The sequence below is a fragment of the Pezoporus flaviventris genome, unplaced genomic scaffold, assembly GCF_033815535.1.
Source record: "Pezoporus flaviventris isolate CSIRO_AGI_PZ_B2104156 unplaced genomic scaffold, CSIRO_AGI_Pfla_v1 ptg000005l, whole genome shotgun sequence".
Taxonomy (NCBI): domain Eukaryota; kingdom Metazoa; phylum Chordata; class Aves; order Psittaciformes; family Psittacidae; genus Pezoporus; species Pezoporus flaviventris.
In genome coordinates, this window is record NW_026892553.1 from 6,277,319 (window position 1) to 6,296,189 (window position 18,871).

Consider the following 18,871-nt stretch of genomic DNA (forward strand, 5'->3'; position numbering starts at 1 on the left):
GAGGTCTCATGCAGCCTTCTCCAGGCTGAACAGCCCCAACTTTCTCAGCCTGTCTTCATACAGGAGGTGCTCCAGCCCCTGATCATCCTCGTGGCCTCCTCTGGACTTGTTCCAACAGTTCCATGTCCTTTTTATGCTGAGGACACCAGAACTGCACATAATGCTCCAAGTGAAGTCTTACGAGAGCAGAGTAGAGGGGCAGGATCACCTTATCAACCAAACAACACAGGCTCTGGGGCAGTAAGGCCCATAATGACAAAATAAAACCCGAGTATGGAGAAGAACAGCTTTGAAAATGTCTTTCTGGGTCACAGGAGGAGGAGGTTTTGAAGAAACGCTTGGAGCGTATTTTGGAGCACACCTATTAGACAGAAAACCACTATTCAGCCAGCTGCTTTTATTTTTCCCCTCTTCAAGCTGCAGGTGTTTTGCTGATATCAAACTGTAGCAAGTTACCACCTCACAGGGAAGCCGTGACTCCCATCTGGGGGGGGGGGACGACATTAACCACTGACAACATGAGGTAGTGCAATTACCTTACACCTCTTCCACTATCCTCTGAACCACCTCGAGCCCAAAGAGGGTGGCTCAGCCACCTCAGGTGGCTGTGGCTGGTGCCTTTGGTTTACCAAACACACATCATCTCACCTGGGAAATGGTATCCTAAAATCACAGCTATCAATCACAGCTCCAACTAACAGGAGCTGCACAGGTCCCTCCCCTGCCCTCTGCACAGAGCCTTGTTCTTCTCACACAAGCAGCAGCCCTTCATTCTGAAAAGTCACCTCCCTTTTCCAGGTCACTGAGAAGGATAAGTAAATCAGGATTGCACAAATTCCCAAGCAAATGGTACTGGGTGTTTTACACAAATATTGTGTCCATGGCCATGATTTGTCTCTAAATTCTTTCCATTCTTTTGCGCTATCCAAACCTTTAAGGAAGAATGAGGTACTCTCTATCTCATTCATAATTGCATAACATTTCCTTAGCAACAAGGCTTTTCTTGCATGATACAGGTGGGAGCAACATAATTTTGCTCCTTTTAAGTGTGATTTAGCAGACATGTACAAGAGCAAAAATAACAGCACAGGCCCAGGTAACACCCACTGAAGTTCACAGTTCTCACAGACTTAAAGTACACTGAATCAGGCCCAAGCAATCTGGGCTGTCACAAGCCACCACTCAGGGACTGATGCTTTTCTTGGGCAGCCTTGTTCTTCCAAGCTGGCCCTTAGTAAATTTACAGGAGTTATCCACAGACACAGCAAAATAACGGTATCCACAAGCCTACCAAAGGCAACAGGGTAGCGACACCAGCTAGCAAAGAAGCATCAGTTAGGAAAGGTCTGACCCTGGTCTGACCCAGGCTGTGTCCAGCTCTGGGACAAGAGACAAGAGGGACATGGAGCTGTTCGAGCGAGTCCAGAGGAGGCCACGGAGATGCTGCAGGGCTGAATCAGCTCTGCTCTGGAGCCAGGCTGGGAGAGCTGGGATGGTTCAGCCTGGAGAAGAGAAGGCTCCTTAAGGGGAGACCTGAGAGCAGCTCCAGTGCCTAAAGGGGCTGCAGGAAACCTGGAGAGGGGCTTTGGACAAGGGCCTGTAGGGACAGGACAAGGGGAATGGCTTTAACCTGCCAGAGGGGAGACTGAGATGAGCTCTTAGGCAGAAGCTCTTCCCTGTGAGGGTGCTGAGGCGCTGGCACAGGGTGCCCAGAGAAGCTGTGGCTGCCCCATCCCTGGCAGTGTTCAAGGCCAGGTTGGACACAGGGGCTTGGAGCGACCTGCTCTAGTGGAAGGTGTCCCTGCCCATGGCAGGTGGTTGGGACTGCATGAGCTTTAAGGTCCCTTCCAACACAAACCATTCCATGATACTGCAATGCCCAGGCATTGTGGAATTCTGGGGAATGCATATTCCAGGTTACAGTCGACTCCTAAATCCCCTCCATCAAGTGATCCAAAAGAGCTATTTTGACTGGGGCCCTGAGGAGCAACAAGCCTTTGAAGGGATCAAAGAGGAAATTGGCAATGCAGTTGCCCTTGGGGCAGTACAGACAGGATCACATGAGAAATGTGCTCTCTACCACAAAGCCTCTGGCAGAAAGCACCTGGAGAGACTTGAGGTCAACCTGGAGCCAGGGGTACAGCGAATCTGAGGCTCACTACAACAAAGGAGATACCAGCAGCACAGGAGGGAGTTCAAGCCACATCAAAAATAGCTGGTAAAAAAGCTCTTGGAACAGCGCCCTGTGCTGCACTGGATGTCCTAAGGACAGGATCTGCTCCTGCTGCAGAACAATGACTCCAGACACCCCTCCAAGGTCTCCATCCCCCTTCTCTCACCTTTCGGCAGCGCTAAATGTGCTTCGGAACCCCTTGGCCACCCCTAGCATCACAGGGCGCTGCTGAATCCTACTAAAGGCCTAGGGAATGCGCAGCAAAGGCACCAGCAGCCTTGCAAAGCAGCAGCGAGGGCTGGAATGCACCGAGGGCCCCCAGGGACACGATCTTCCATTCGGCTCTTCCTCTGCAGGATCCAAAATAACAAACAAGAAGGAGCCTTTGGCCATTGTTTGTCGGGGAAGGGGGGTGATGGGGAGAGGGCACGCTGCGTGGCCTGCCAGAAGGCATGGCTGAGCTAAGGAAGTCCTGCCTGGGCTTCAGTGTATCCGCTCCTCTCCAGGAGGGGTGGGGGGAGGCAGGAAGGAGAGAAAATAGAGAACAAATGATCTTATAACCCTTGAGAGAAACCTGTCTGCTCTCGGGGAGCGTATTTAGCCCAAGCACGCGGTGCCTCTTGCTATACAAAAGAAAAAGAGGAAAGAAAACCCCGCCAGTTCTTCCGTTACCATGTTCTACCACCGAAAAAAATGGGAGGAAACAGATGTTAAGCTCTCCAGCGTCAGGAAATTATCTCTTTCATGAGGGTATGGTTACTTCAGTGTATTTAGGTCAAATAAATAGGGAGAGAATCATGAGTTGTCCCCCTTTCTATGTCTCCTCACATGTTTCAGCCTCACTGTCACATCCATGCCTTCACAGCACACAACGAGGTGATGTAGGCAGGGCTGGAGCCCCTGCCCACCCAGCAGACCCTCAGCCCACAGCCACCCTCACCACGAATTGCTGCAGCCCCTACAAAACTGCAGCATCCTCTGCTTAGAGGACAAGAGGACAGTGTGCTGCTGAGCTTCGGCAAGGCATGGCAGTGCTGATGATTGCAGATTAGTTTCTTTTAAATAGAAGTGGAAGGAGAATGGAGAAGAGACTCGGGTGAAACATCTGCAAAAGGGATCTCCAGGCCATTAGCAAGAGCAATTACGGTTTTCCGGTGCGGGGCTCCCTGAGGAGCTCTGAGCAAGTGCCCGTAGGAAGTGACCATAGAATTTAACCAGAGTTTTAAATGCTCTGCAAAACAGGTTACACAGGAAGCTAAACCCCCTCATTAGGAGCAGGAGGCAGAAGAGAGCAGTTTGAATCCCTTTTCAGTGTGGAGCAGACAGACCTTGCTGAAACACTTGAGTTTTCAGCGGAAGAAGGGAATCTGTAGCCATGGTTGCACTCCACCACTGAGGACAACCAGACCAGTTAACACCAGGCAAACACACTGCTTCCCCTGTGGCAGCATGCATCTGCCCCACACAGTTTGCACTGGTATAAGCCAAAGCTTTTACAGTACTGGATACGGCTTTGTGTTTCTGTTAATTCAATATTCACCAGGCAGACGGATGGATGCACAGACAGATAGCTCCATCCCTGTATTCAAAAGGATGGAACTCAAAACTTGGGTTTGAGTAAATCAGTTCACTCATGTATAATTTAAGCATTACTTCCTTCCCATTACAGGGAGCTTTGGAGTTTGTGCAATGGCTAAACACAATGAAATTAGAGCAGGAGAATCTTTTTGCCTGTGGCCAAGGAAGACAGAGTTGCTTGGCTGCATCTCTCAGATAAACTGGACTTGCGTTGGTGCTGCCAGGGGAGGAACCAGCTCCTCGCCTGGGACTTTGTGGGCCTGATGAAATGGTGGGACAGCGCAGAGAGGTGCCAGGCAGGTTACCAGGGTACCAGCACCTGGCTCTGCATCATGCTGAGCCCTAATACCTTCTCCCAAGCCAGCAACAGCTTTATATATGCAGTGCCTGTGCTGAAATGGGGAGAGCACCATCATGTAGCTCCTCATGAAAAGTTAAGCCGGTGAAAGTCAAGAAGAAAACAGAGGTTTAAAAGCCCCTGTTAACCAGAATCAAAAGATGAAGATGTAATAGATTAGCTCCTCCTGAAGCTGAATTTCTGAGCAAGGCTTCTGCACACAGAAGGCTTTGGCATTGTACCTCTAGCTAAATATTTCTTCAGACTCCCACAGCTGACCCATGAATTGCAAATGAGAAGCCACCCTTTACCCATTTAACCGGCATTGTGGCTGTGGTAGCATTACCCCCTGCACACTCCTGCACATTTTCATAAGCCCTTTTTTGCAAGTCTAAACTCTTTCACTGTGCAGAAAATAAAACCAAGGTGAGTATCAAACAGATCCCAAAGGAGACTTTGCTATTGACATCCAGGATGCACAAGGACCCCCAAGAAAAAGAGGGAGCTTGAAAACATAGCCATCTTTCAGACCCAGGTTATGTTTTGATGCACAATAGCCGTTTCCCCAATCTTCTCGGGTATTTGGCACCGTCAGCACTACGATAGAGAAATATCTGCTGTTACATGTAGTTTTTTAAGCTGTTCAGTAGTCAGTTGAAAGTAATTACATGTAAGAACATTTAATTACTATCCAGTAGCAGATGTAGGTACTCCAATACCACAGTGATGAGCTAAACTGCAACAGTACAGGCAGAGTCAGGGGTCTACACCCATACACACCCCATTACTGTCAGCTGAACAACACCAAGCTGCTGGCTGCTGTCCTTCATGAGGATGCTGGGAGGCAATGACTTCATGATGCTTGTGACATTACTTTGCATTCGCAAATAGTCAATTTAGGAGAGATGCCTCAGGAGCTTTATAGCCGGGACATTTTTCCACCGTGAACCCCTTAAAAAACCCTTCCTTCCCCCAGAATCCTTCAGTAACAAAGCATGCCTGCCCATAGCCTGCACTGGAGAACAGAAAGCAGTAGCCAGCATTTAATTGTTTATATCTTGAGACAAAGACAGTGTCTAAATAATTGTCTATTGTATTCCCAGAGACAGTACAGGAAAGCTCTTCCCCTAGCAGGGAGCCTACAGGTCACACATGCTTCTGCCATAACATTTGCTATAAATAATCTTCAGTTGAGCAAAGGTTTGTGCTAGTTACAAAGCGGAGTAAGGCAGGCACCATGCTCCTATCGGTTTCAGCCATTACCAATCCCCAGAGAGTGCATATCCTACCCTATTGTTCCTGCTCAAATGTTTGAAAGAATTATTTTTTCCTTGCTTCTTTTGTCTGGGGAGTTTATTTATATTTCCTCTTTGACATGGAATTACTACTAGAAAAAATAAGTGCCATCTTACAGGGCAGCTCACCAAAACTGCACTGAAAGTAGGTGCAGAAGGTCACATTTGTAGCTCTATTGCCATAGTTACGGACCTTGCAGCCTGTGATTCTGTGTTAATGTATGTTCAGTGCATCCAGCTCTGGATCAGAAACAAAGAGCTGCATGCCAACGACAGCCCCAAATTCCCATGCAAAGCCTGGGAGCACATGCAGCAACTGGTTTTGCTCAAGCATTTCCAAGAATTACTTCAGCATATTACTCAGCAACTCCCTTACATTGCCCTGGCGATGACAAAGAGCATCTCACACGTACTTAACTGCTCCCTCTAAACCCTACTATCTCCAGACAGATCCCAAGTGACCTATTCTTTTTAGGCAGCTATATAGGTGGGATTTCCCCTGTACTTTTTTCCTCCCTGCCCTTTTTCCTTACAACAGTTTGTACAGGAACCATCACCTCTTTCAGGTTTCTCCATCAAACATCATGTCAAAGGAGGGAAATGGAAAGGCAATGACGCAGGCTTTAGTGCTGCTCCCAGCTCTCATGAGCAGGCTGCTGAGAGCAAACCTGCTTCACAGCCTTGTTTCATAGCACAGCAAACCACACTAACCAACACCTCCTTTCAACACAAACACAACGGCACAGGACTGACAGTTGGTTGCTCTCCATTCCCCAAGCACCACGTCATAGAAAACCTAACTCACCAAGCAAAGGTGAGGTATAGCCTTACTGTGCTCTGAAATGGGATGCAAGTCTCAGATTGGAACCCAGAGTATCAGGTGTAAAGTGTTTGTCTTCAAGAGCAAACAACTGCAATGGTTTTGAGTAAATTCCAACCCAATTTCTGGGTATATGGAGGTTTGAAGTTTCAAACAGGCCAATGACACCTACTGCTGTGTTCCAGGATATCCAGCTTGGGAAGGCATTGCCTTTAGGTATGTGAAAAACTAATCTTTCTAGAAAAGCACCGTGACTGCTGGGTGCCTGCTCTCCAGCTGAGGCTTTCACCCCAGAAAGGCACAGAGATTTTAGAGGTGCCTCCTGGCCATGCAGACACCTTTCTCCCACCTTCCCCCCCTCACTAGCAACAACAACAACAAAAAAATCACTCTTATTTGCACCCAGAGCCCTCACACAGTAGCTGAGACCACACGGTCAGCCCTGGCCAGCACGTGGAGCGCTTGCTCTGCAGGAATCATCAGTGGGTGATGTCTGGAGCCCAGTTTTTGTGGCAATGCTGCCATTGCTGTAGGTGTTATCCTGCATTCCCACAGTTCAGCTCAGCCAGGGCTGGTCCTCATGTGCACATCTTATAACCTAAGAGTTCCAAACTTTACTTTGTCAGTGCGAGCCTGCCCTGCTGACCCAAACTGGATACTAAACCAAACGAACATCATCGAGCGCATCCCCTGTCTGGACCGCTGCGCACTCTGCCTGATGTGGCTTTACCCTTCAAAAGGGGCTGTCAGCTCACATTCCTCACGCCCCGGGGACCCGCTCGAGCCACCCACACTCCGCTGGGCAACAGAGCAGGAGCCAGCTTGGAACACGGGGAAGCCACATCAGATTCAATCAGCATCATTACTGATGAGTTCTTTCATCTTTTGGCTGTGCCCCTGCCACACACCCCAGTCATCAGGATAGGGCTATGCACACACGTGATGTCTCCTCTGCCTTCCCACCTTGCCCTCCTCAAGAATAAACTTATCCATTTTTAGGGTTAAAATACCTAACTGAGCAGGAGCACCTAAAGGTTCCCCTTATCAACACTTATAGAACAAAGCCTGAATCTTTTCTACACAGAGCTGGAGATGGTGTTCCAAGTATTGGGCATCTTTTTATTTCACCCTTTTCTATATTCTGTTGAGTGTCTCCAATAACTCCTTTTCAACAGCAAGTGAATTTATTACTACCGGTGGCAAGGAACTAAACAAAAACTATAAGCAGGAAAAGACAGAACCAGTCACCTTAAAAGTGTCCATTGCATTCCCTCTGAAGGCACATCTCTCCATCTCCAAGGATGAGCCCAGCTCACCTACATCTTTACCCCTACTTTAAAAGCTCAAACAGTTTGGGCACACATCCAGACAACATCTAGTCTTCACAGGAAATTGCACAGTATGGATGGGATATACAAACATTGCTATCATGAAAAAAAACAATGTGTCTGATTACATAGAATCCCAGACTGGTTCGGGTTGAAGGGACCTTAAAGCTCACCCAGTTCCAGTCCCCTGCTGCAGGCAGGGACACCTTCCACTAGAGCAGGTTGCTCCAAGCCCTGTCCAACCTGGCCTTGAACACTGCCATTACACATTTCTCCAAGGACGTGCACCCCGCAGGAGGCACAGGACCAGCCCACAGTGAGTCAAGGCAACAGCACCTTGTGTTTCCTCAGTGATGAGGTTCAAACCCTGTTCAGCTGGTGTGAGAGCTGCAGGAACTCCCACACCAGCGCTCGACCTGCCCACACAGGCAGGGCAGGGGCAGCCCTGCTCAGCTCACAGCACTGCCAGGGTTTGCAGTATCTCCTGGATGTTATTCCAGTTGTGTCTTTCATTTGGCTGGAGCTAACACTCAGCACTGAGGCAAGATCACCTTGGCTTGCAGGCCATACACTGGATCTTTGCTACGTGATGACACACTTCCTTCCTGTAGTAAAATGAACAGGCTCTCCATACATACACTGTATCAGCCCCTTGAAACAGAAGCCTTTAAGGAGCCGATCCTTCCTGTCCATCCTACTCAAGAAGCACCAAAAGAGCCCTCTGAACTGTGGTCATACCCAACCACTTGGCACCTGGGTTGCAAAACACTCGAGGCCATCAGGATGAAGACGGCTGTTGTTGCGACAGGTTATTGGTCTCAGTGACAGCACTTTCCCACATCCCCTATGATTCACCCTTCACGTCAGCAGCATGGAAAAAGTGACCTCTTCCTTCAGAGGAGACAAAAGGAGTGATTAACAAGAAGTGTTTAAGAATATGGGCTTGTCCAGCAGAAAACCTGAACAAAAAATCAGCTACTAAAGAAGCCAGAGGAATCTTTCATTAACTTTAATTGCTGTTGGGCTTTTTCTTGTTGGTCTTTAAATACATGGTCCCTCCTCCCTATAGGAGCATCCAAACAAGAGCGAAAGCCCCCACGGATGGCAGGAACGCATCCTTGGCATTAGCAGAACAGGCACTATTTCACAACTACTCGCAGCAAGAAAATCAAGAAACCCAACTCAGTCAGTGTGCCAAAAATAATCTCCCTGAAGGACATGGCAATGGGGAAGGGTTGCAAAGAGCTTCCCTGGCACATGGGCAGGCAGATGCTTTGCGCCTGACAGCATCAGCTGAGGGTATGGATAAGTCAGGCAGCAATCGCTCTGCCCCACAGCCCCAGAGGGTGATAGAAACAGGCCCAGGGACATCAGGATTGAGGCAGCAAGAGAAATACCTGTGAACACAATTAAATCCCATCTTTTTGATCCTCATAGCAAAGGCATATGCCCATGTTCAGTTTGGTTTCAGCCCCAAAAGAAGACTGTGCTGAACCTTCCTCCCAAGCTTCACCTCCTCTGACTCCCTGCCTGGTCACATGCAGTAGCAGAGAAGGGACAAAGGAAGAGATAAATGAATCAAGCACCTAATTTGGGAGCTGGATATGAAGTTATGACCCAGCATGAGAGCAATGCAGCTCCATAGCCTCCAGGCCAAATCCGTCTGCTGCTTACCCAGCTCAAAACATGATCTCCCCATACCCTCATGACTAGAAAGCACAATTTAAGCCACAAGAGGCTGAACCCCAGCTTGTTACCACCAGCAGAAAGAAACAGCATGTTAACACAGGGCTCCAAAGGGTAATTCGATGTATTCCTTACATACACCTTGCCCTATATTGCTACTCCTCTAGAAACCCTCCTGCACGCTCAGGAAATGCTCACAGCCCGTTTGTCTTACAGACACCCGCAACCACAGCTCCTACCAATCATGTCCCAGCTGTCAGGGGGGAAGAGTTGCACCTTCAGGTTTCCCACTTAAACACTCAAACATGTATTAAGGTGCCTAAACTAAACTTGAATTAGAGATCTTATAGCTCGTATTCATTCTTGCAAGGTATTTATCCTCATGCAGCAGAGGATATATAAAGAACCATGAAAATGCAGCAAAAGGTTCTCCAGCACCACCATTCAGAGACCTGGTCTCCAAAGACAACTTTATACCTAAATCAATGGCTCAATCCTGCTCCCAGCAAAAGCTGCACCTTCTTTTGTGAGTGTGTTTGAAGGAAGACAGGCAATGCTTTTGCTGCTGTGAAGAGTGCCCACAGGAGCACACAGTGATCAGGTCAGTGTCCCTGGCTATAGCACTGCACCGACCCATGGAGTTGTCCCACATCATGCTGCAAGAAAACTTCACTGTGTTTTTAACTCTGTTTTATTAAAGGTGTTTATGCTGTAGCTGTAAATAAAGGTGAAACCATCCAGGAATCAAAGCAAGGTGCCTGGAAAGATTAGACAGTAATTATCACTTAAAGTCCAAGCCTGAAACCATACAAACAGACTCCCTCTATTTATTATAGACAGTTTACATGGCAATGCCTTAACTCTTCATGAGTGCAAAACCCACTGATTATAATCAGAGGGGTGTTAAGGAGTACAAACACACCAGCCTGGATAACACAGGGCCTTCCACTGCTTCCTCCTATGCCCTGGACAAGGGCAAATGCTCCAGAGGAGGCAAGAACTTCATTAATGAGTAATTACGGAATAATCTGTGCCTTGGGGAAAATTGCTTCTAGCTCTGTCAAACATGGGCTGGCTTATGCCCTGAAATGCACCTATTTTCTGCCCTTTTATACAAATATTCCGAACTAACACCACTCATTATCTTCATAAAAGTTTATTAAAATGCTTGGCTTTAACTTTGTGTGCCAAGAAGTTGCAGGGCCCAATTACAGACCAGAGAGAGACCAGGAAGGCAATGCCTGCCCTTGGGGGTTACAACAGAGTGACAAAGCATCAATCACTGAAGAGTAAGAAGCAAAGATTTGGCTACTGCTCCAGCAGATCCCATCTCCAGGAATCCTGTGTACAAGCACCAATTTACTTCAGGCAGCTCACAGCATTAGACCTGGGCAGGAGGACCCACAGGGCAGCCTGGCTGAGGAGTTCAACTCCCTTCTGCTTGAAGGAGACACCATTCCAGGCACATATCCACCCCAAACCTTGCTTTCCACACGTGAGGTGGTGACCTGCCCCCTCACCCTGGGGACTGCCCTGCCACCCTTATTCAGAAGGGCAGCACCTCACCTAACGACTGAGTGACTTTGTTCCTGTTTTTCCTTCCTCTCAGCAGCCCACTCTTAGGAACAGCAGTGCAGCCTATTCAATTCCAATTGTTGGGTGGTGACAAGAGCCCTCCCAGCTCTGGAGCTGGGTTTGTAATCAGGAAACCTGAAAATGATTCCTTTATCATAAGCAATTGTGGCTGATCTGGTACCACCTTCTACAGGCCCATGCTGGAACCCTGCAAAGCTCCTTGTGGCTCTGCTTTAGGTTCAGTTTGTTCACCCAAAAGGAATTAAAACCCAAGCAGAAAAGGGTTTGAGATCTATCTTCAGTCCCATTGCAATATTTAAGGTTTGGCCTTATAAAACTGCCTTTGCAGGAGCAGAAACCCACATTCAGCAGCACTTGTGTAGCAAAGGGAAACAGAATGATGCAGTAACATGAAAAGCCAGCAGAAGCCACAATGTCCAAGCTGGAGAAGTGGTGAGACTTGTGGTGCTCTCCCACCTCCATCCAGGTCCAAACAAACCCAGCTTCCACTTCCACAAGCCTTTTCTTCAAGGCCAAGGTCTTTGCCATCTGTAACTACTGCCTTGGGCAACTAGAGAATTCTTGGGAAATACCACTTTAAATGCAGACAGACCCTATACAAACTACACTCACATGTTCCTTCTATCATTTAACTAAATGCAACTCTGAAATTTAGCTAAAGGAGAGAGGAAAAGTCACCCTGAGAACTGTGCTCACAGCTCCTGGCTTGGAGCAGGGGAGCCCCTGGGAGAAACCAGCTCCCTGCAACAGGCTCTTATCGCTCTGCTAAGGCTGGAGGAGCAATAACAGGAAGAAATTGTTTTGGCAGGACTTACACCACATAACGTAAACTCACCAGCTGCTGCCGTGTAAAACCTCACTGGGAAACACACACAGCCATCATCCCCGTGGCTGCAAACAGCATCCCTGGGATGTGGTGGGCTCCATGTGCCCACCCTGTCAGTATTACCCCCATAAAGTACTGCCTGCACCATGGAGCCATGCACAGCACAGTGTGACAATGTTCAGAGGCCACCACCGCAAGCCCTGCTGCTACTTCTCCTGGCTTTCCCCGTTATCTAGAAGTAGATGCTCCAAGTGTGATCAAAGATAGCCACCGAGGGGCATAGGGTGTGCTGCTCGCCTGCTCTCACTGCTGTCAGTGTCCCTCCCAGCTCTGGTCTACAGTGTGGAAATCAGAGAAGCTTAGGATGTGCTTTGCACGCAGGAATGTTGTCAAACTCCCTACAACAGGCAGGAAGGATGGGAAGATGACAATGGACTCTGGGGCTGGTGCCTATGCTCCCGAGAAATGCCCTTCCAATGCAAACCCAACTCCTTGCACTGCTCAGAAACGCAGTTGCTGCTCTCCTCCTCCTGCTTGCTCTCTGCTGTGCTGACCAAACTCAGGCATGACGCTGGTGCCACCCTCCAGTCACCCAGCCGGGCGCATCCTCCACATGTGTGGGTGAAGAAGGCCAAGAAATGCTGGGATGCTGTGGAGAATCCCAACACAACTGCCTGGTCGAAGCTGCAAGTCCAGAGGCTCCATGACCACAGGGCTCCAGCTAGATATAAGACTTCATGTACTTCAGCTGAACAGCCCCAGCGCGGAGGGCAGCCGCTCACATCAGTGCCATTGTTTTGACACACAATAGGCATTTCTCATATGCTCGAGTGAAATGAGGCCGTTTTAAACTGATTAATAGTTCCCTCAAACAAGTCCCTAAGTGTACAGAGGCCTCTGACAGACAATGTCGACCCAGTTTCAGTGGGACAGCATCAGCTGCCACCCTGGCACACGAGGAGCAGCAGGAGCAAATGAGCTACAACCGCTCCCAGTGTGGCTTGCTCAGATGAGGGACACAGGATGGCTGCTGCCAGGCTCTCCGTCCCTCTGCCAGGCACGTGCATCCCCATAGCATCAGAGAAGCCTTTTGGATCACTTTCTCATGCCAGCACAAAGTGGCATCAGCCACCCGGTTTCCAGAAGCCCAGCAGAGCCCTCGACCTGAAGCTGGTGTCCATTGAAGTGAAGATACCATCAATTTGCTGCAGCAGTGACAGAGCCTGTGGGCATCTCCTGCTGCCTCCCCAGCCAAGGCTAAATCCAAGGGGACTCATCTCCTCACCTCCACATACCAAAGTGCAGTTTCTGGATGAGAACTCTCCAGCACCAAATCACCTTCAGCACAGGGCTGGTTGTTGGCAGCCCTGTGCAGCCTGTGCACGGAGGGTTGGCTGCCTGCACAGCTTCATCGGGGCTTTACTGGGGCAGCAAAAGCTCAGCTCTTGGGACACAGAGTTTGCAAAAGCCTTAAGAACTTCCATGCATAGTTCTGCCCCGTCGTGCAGCGGTGGAGGAATGTCATGTGTGCGGCTTTGCTCTTTACACCTGCCCCAGTCTGGTGCTTTCCCTCTTTTGGGATGGCAGCCAAAAGCCAAGGGAAACCCAGTGAGAGGGAGCTGGGACCTGGGCAAGCAAACCCAGGGGTGAGCAACCACCCCTGGTTCAAACAGCAAAGCTTTCAAATCCTCTTACTCTGCCAGCAGGCAAGTCATAGCCAAACATGACACGTAGCCCTGTGTGAGAGGAGCTGCGGTTCACACGGGTGAGGAGCCGTGGTTTGCAACAGGGAGAGCACAGCCTGGGAAACACGGCTATCGCTGCCAACCATCTAAGCCACAAAGATTAGGTAAGGAAAAAACAAAGTGAAAGCAAACACAGGCAGTGCAGCGTTCACTCCAGTGCTCAGATAAGAAACTGAGGCGCGGATGGGTTAACAGGCATCCTCGGTCACGCCATGAGGCTGCAGCAGATGAAAACAGAGCCTGCCACGTGCTGTACCTGCCTATTTACACCTGTGCCATCCAGGCCATGGGTTTTAGTGTCTCAGAGGTAGGGCTTTGATGAGTTCCTGCATCCCCACACACCCGGGTACACCGATTCTGCATCACTCAATGCATCTGCTACACATCACCCCCAAGCATGAGCAAGCCAACCAGCAAGAAGCTGCCAACCGTGATGAGGGACCTTGCCCTGACTCCGGTTTCTTTCCAAGACTTCCTTAACCCTGCAGATTCCCATAAAACCCCGAGCAGCACTAGCACAAACACAGGGATCTGGGCTAAGTGTGAACTCAGCACAAAAGCAGCTCCGAGCTCCACTGCTCCGCCAGCAGCCCTGGATACTCTGCAACATCCTTTTAACGCAGCGAGATGTTGTAGGATGTGAGCAAGACCGAATCCTGCTCTTGCCCCAAACAATAGGTTCTGTAATAATGGTGCAACCAGAATTTCCTGTGCAGCGGCGTGCGCCAGCTCCTGGGAGAACACACCATGGGAAAGCACTGCAGCGCACCAGGGCAGCTCCTCCAAGCTCCCGGGATGCAGCTTCTGCAACAAGCAAAGCACCAGAACCAAGTCCAGGCCGGGAAGCAGGCGAAACCACACCAGCAGCTTGAAACAGAAGGCGTCCAGCCTGGGAATGGCTGTGGATAATTCATTACTGCACCGAGCCTTTTCCAACATCTGGACACGGCTTTTCTCTCACGGATATTTCACTACCCTGCAGCCCCTGTGAAAACATCACATCAGAGTGGGTTATGATTTGAAGGCTTCAATCTCAGCTTGGCCAGGGTGCACTGATCAACATCAAGATGCAGGAAGCTCAGAGTGGGGCTGACCCAGTGCATCTCATGGTAAAGCAACTAGTCCTCAGATGGCACAGGTCCCAGTAAGAAAAGAACCACTGCATCAGGCACAGAGAAGAAGCAGCTACATTCAAAATGCTCCAGTGTTGACCTGTTAAGACCTTCTGCTGCGAATGAGGAATCAAAATGGATTGCAATCCCAAACACAAAGAAAAGCAAATTGGAACTCCTACGGCAAAACAGGAACTGGATATTCCACAGATCTGCTAGGCTCGAGAACATGGGAACAGGAAAGGACTAAACCAGTGCTCAACACGGATACCACCAGTGCCCTGCTCCAAGCTCAAGAGCTTTTTGCCTTTCACCTGATAGCACAATGCAAAAGCTCCAGGGTGGAAGCTGCAAACATCATGTGCTGGGGCTCTGCTGCCACCCCCTCCCAGTGCGGAGACCTCTGACCTTCCTTGGCAGCAAGAGATGCAGCGTTCAACATCCAACACAGGGTGGAGGATCACCCTCACAGAGCATCTTTCTGACATCTCGTCCTTACCATCTCTCTAGCTCCGCTTGTGACACTGGTCATCAAACACTGGTGTCATACATAATCTTTTCCAAAGAGGGGCAAAAACCATTTCTACAAGTTTTTTTGGTCCTAAAGTTATTTACCTCCCTAAAGGTACTGTATTGGGTTTGTGTGCCAAGGTTTCGGTAGCAGGCAGCTCACAGGGGGGCTTCTGTGAGACGCTACCAGAAACTTCCCTTATGTCCTCTTGGAACTAACACAACTGGCCAAATTCAGACCTTTACTGCTGGATTAGCACAAATGAAGCACCAAGTGTTGCAAAGCATGTCACTACAGGCTGTTTAGAGACCCAGAAAGTCATGTCTCTGTTCCAGAGATACATTAATACACAACAAAAAGGACGTTTTTCAAGGAAAACTGCCAACCCAGCAGCTCGCATGTCGAACAGGAAACAAGTAAAGAAAGAAAGAGGTTTTCACCCTACTTCTTCCACCAGCTCACCTAACTTGGCTCTGCCTTGCTCTCCCCACCTATGAAGAGGGGATGAGAGGCATCATAGCCCCACACAGTAGCTCCCACGAGGCAAGGTTGCAGCTGAGCACCAGAAGCTGTGGCTGCCCCCTCCCTGGCAGCGTTCAAGGCCAGGTTGGATGGGGCTTGGAGCAACCTGCTCTAGTGGAAGGTGTCCCTGCCCACAGCAGGGGGTTGGAAATGGAAGAGCTTTAAGGTCCCCCACAATACAAACCAGTCTGTGATAATTCATTAGCATATATGTGCACAGTAACCTTGGTCCATTTAGGCACCAGGTAACTCTTCCCCAAGAAGCTGTGCTTGCCAGATGTGCATCCCTGCCTGCTGAATTATCAAGCTGAGCTGTGCCCATCTCCCATGCTACTGAAATCCTCTATGGTGTTTAAAAAATGCCCCGTTCTGGCAAACGATAACTTAGGTTTTCAGGTCATATTGCTTAGATGAAAACTCCAATAAATCTGTCATTTAACGGAAAGTTAATGTTTTATCCTCATGTCAGCACTGAGCATGGAAATAACCTCTTCGCCACAGCCAGCTATTGCATGTTTGACATAAGAAGGCCAAATACAACAAACCTTAAACACAGAAAACCCTAAAATATCAAGGCTGGTGATGCTTATGGACTGAAACACAGCTGGCAAGAGGCCACCAGGCAAGACACGTGGTCAGATCCCTGGCTCGTGCTACTGGCAGGAACCTGGCCATGGAGGAGGCAAAAATTAGGGAAGTCTTTAAGATCACAAGACACAACCGACCAGCCAGGTAAATACAGGCAGAAATAGCTGCCCCAAGCATAACGAGGCTGCAGTAATGAGCTGGGTGGTTTTCAGCTCCTGGCCCCAAGTCCTTGGGATTCCCAAGACTATTTCTGAAAGGTTTTAGTAAGAGAAATGCAAACAGAAACCCATTTTCATGCTTCATCTGGAAGTCTCACAGGAGCCTGCAAGCTGAAAAGAAGAGAAAACCACTGAACGGGATGGCTGAGAGGAATTAGCACTCGAGGAAAGAACAGTAATGGTGGCAGGAGAGGGCAGGAGACTTTGGTGCCTGGGGAACCAGGATGGGAAGAGATTTCAAATAGGTATGGGACCAACCAAAAAAAATGGAGCAAAGGGCAAGAAGATCAACCTGCTGCACCCTTGACTTTTAGTTCCCAGGATCAGGAATTGCAGTTTCCATACTCATCTTCTCAAGGCAAACCTTTCCCCAGCGCCTCCAGCTCAGGTCATCAGGAGGCTCTCCCAAAGGAGATGATGCATTTCCCTGCCCTTGCCTGCACACCTATGTGCGATGCACCTGTTGCTGCCTCCTCCCATTCACAGCTTCTCCCCTTGGACCACCAGCTTCTGATGCCAAGGGACTCAGGTCCCACCTCCACAAGCAATGACCACCACCAGAGCTCTGGTTTGAGACACCCAACAGCAGCCAGCCAAGCTCCTCGGCTTTGGGATGGGTCTTCTGTTACAGGAGAGCACAGCAGAGAGCTTGCTGCAGCCTCTCTGAGTGACAGAGCCCACCCCGAGGCCACAGAGCCACACATCCTACCCCACAACCCCACCACAGTGGGCACCGGTAACACAGGAGAACAAAAGGTTTTGCTCCAAGAGGCTCTTGGTACATAAACTCCCCAGTACCATGGATGCCAGCAGCACAGCATACCCCTCTCCTGCCCTGACACAACCACCCGGCTGGCTCTTCTAGAAGAACACTTTGAAATCAAACCAGGACATGTTAACTTACTTTAAGAGACATAAAATTGGCACTTTTATTTTCCCCAAAGCCAATCAGTGAAGATCCAGTGGAGGGAGTGAGCAGCATTCCATAAATACTTGATTTAAACAGTTACAGTACATTTAGATCCAGCTCACTGCATCACGGACAGAGGCTTTGATAACCTGGAGCCAACACAACCTCTGAGCCCCGTGCAACAACTTCTGCACCACAGCTCAGCCCAACTTAAAAATGGAGCTGGGGATGGCAAGCATCGTGCCTCATCTTAGAATAAGGCAAGAGGGAGGAGCAGGGAGGTTCTATCAGTTATTAATCCCTGTATTTTGAAACATCTCATCTCACAAACATGAAGGTGTAAAACAAAACCACAGAGGTGGCGATCTGAACATGGCATCAAACAGGAACCCTCCAGCCAGGCTCTGTAAACACATGAGTAAGACTTTCTCGCTGAGGTTGCCCCATCCGCTTCCCTGGGATTACTAAAACCAGTCAGGACAGAGTCCTCCCCACCAAAACCTATTTGCTACAGCCAACAGAAACACTCTCCTGGACTCAGCCGTCCTTTGAATCAGCCTGGCTGAGTAATGACCCAGTTCTTGGGCAGCTCACCCGAGCGTAAACCAGGCATAAACTACTGAAAAGTGACACATACAGTGGAAAATTAAACCAGAATCGGGCCCGCAGTCAGCTCCACTTCAACAAGCGCTTCTTCAGTAGCTCAAACAAAAAGAAACATGAAATAAACCCGTTTTACGTTATACAGAGATGGTTTGTCACAACTGCGCTGAACTCCGCGACTTCGCGCTCACATTTGGGCTGCGGGGGGTGCCCGGCAGGTACCTGCGCAGGGGGGACCAGTATTTATCAGGGCAGAACACAAAGCACAGCGATGTTACTACCCCTCTTCCCCGGTAGCCCCGGCGCCCGCTCCGCCCGGAAGGGGACCGGCGCTGGGACCCGCAGTGGAGCCGGTTGCGGCGGTGTCCGGGCTCTTACCTCTCCGCATGGCCTCGGCGCCGCACGGTAACACGGTCCCGGGAAATAAGTGCAACGCTCCGCGAGTGTCTTCAAGTTGAAATGATGAAAAATAAGAATAAAAAATAATAATAAAAAAAAACAATAAGAAAAGACTACTGGGTGCGAGGCTCCTCGAGAAAAATTAAATTAAACCCAAAAAAGAAGCCGGACAGGGGGTGCCGGTGCCATGCACGGCACCGTCCGCCGGGCCGCCCCCGGGACCTGCCTCCCGCCGCCGCCCAGGGGAGCGCTCCCCTCCGGCCCCGGGACCGGCCCGGGACCCCCGGAGCGCTCAGAGCGCGGCGGCGAGGGCGGCCCCGGGCCGGGCGAGGGCTGCCCCGGGGGCCGGCGGCCGCCCGCGGGCAGCGGGGCGCGGGGGGCGCCCGCCGAGGCCCGGCGCGGGCCGCGCTGCTCCGCCGCCGCCGCGCATCCCCCGCGGCCGCGTCCCGTCGGGGCCCGCCCGGCGCCGGCCGGTGCCCGCCGCGCCCGGGCGCTGCCCCAAAGTACCGAGAGTAACACAACCGAGTTTAAACACACTGATCTCTGCCGAAGCGAGCGGAGCGCGCAGGGCAGCGCTCTGCAGCCGGTGCGAGAGGAGCCGCTCCGCGCCGCTCCCCCGCCGCA

At 50.1% G+C, this 18,871-nt stretch overlaps 1 protein-coding gene across 1 annotated transcript in view; it reads right to left on the reverse strand.

The window, feature by feature from the left end:
* Positions 1 to 18,347, reverse strand: part of ARHGEF9 (Cdc42 guanine nucleotide exchange factor 9) — a 189,483-nt gene extending 171,136 nt beyond the window's left edge. The window contains exon 1 of the mRNA XM_061445824.1: positions 18,227 to 18,347. The gene's annotated coding sequence lies outside the window, so the exon portion shown is untranslated. The remainder of the gene's footprint in view (positions 1 to 18,226) is intronic.
* Positions 18,348 to 18,871: the final 524 nt, after the last annotated feature.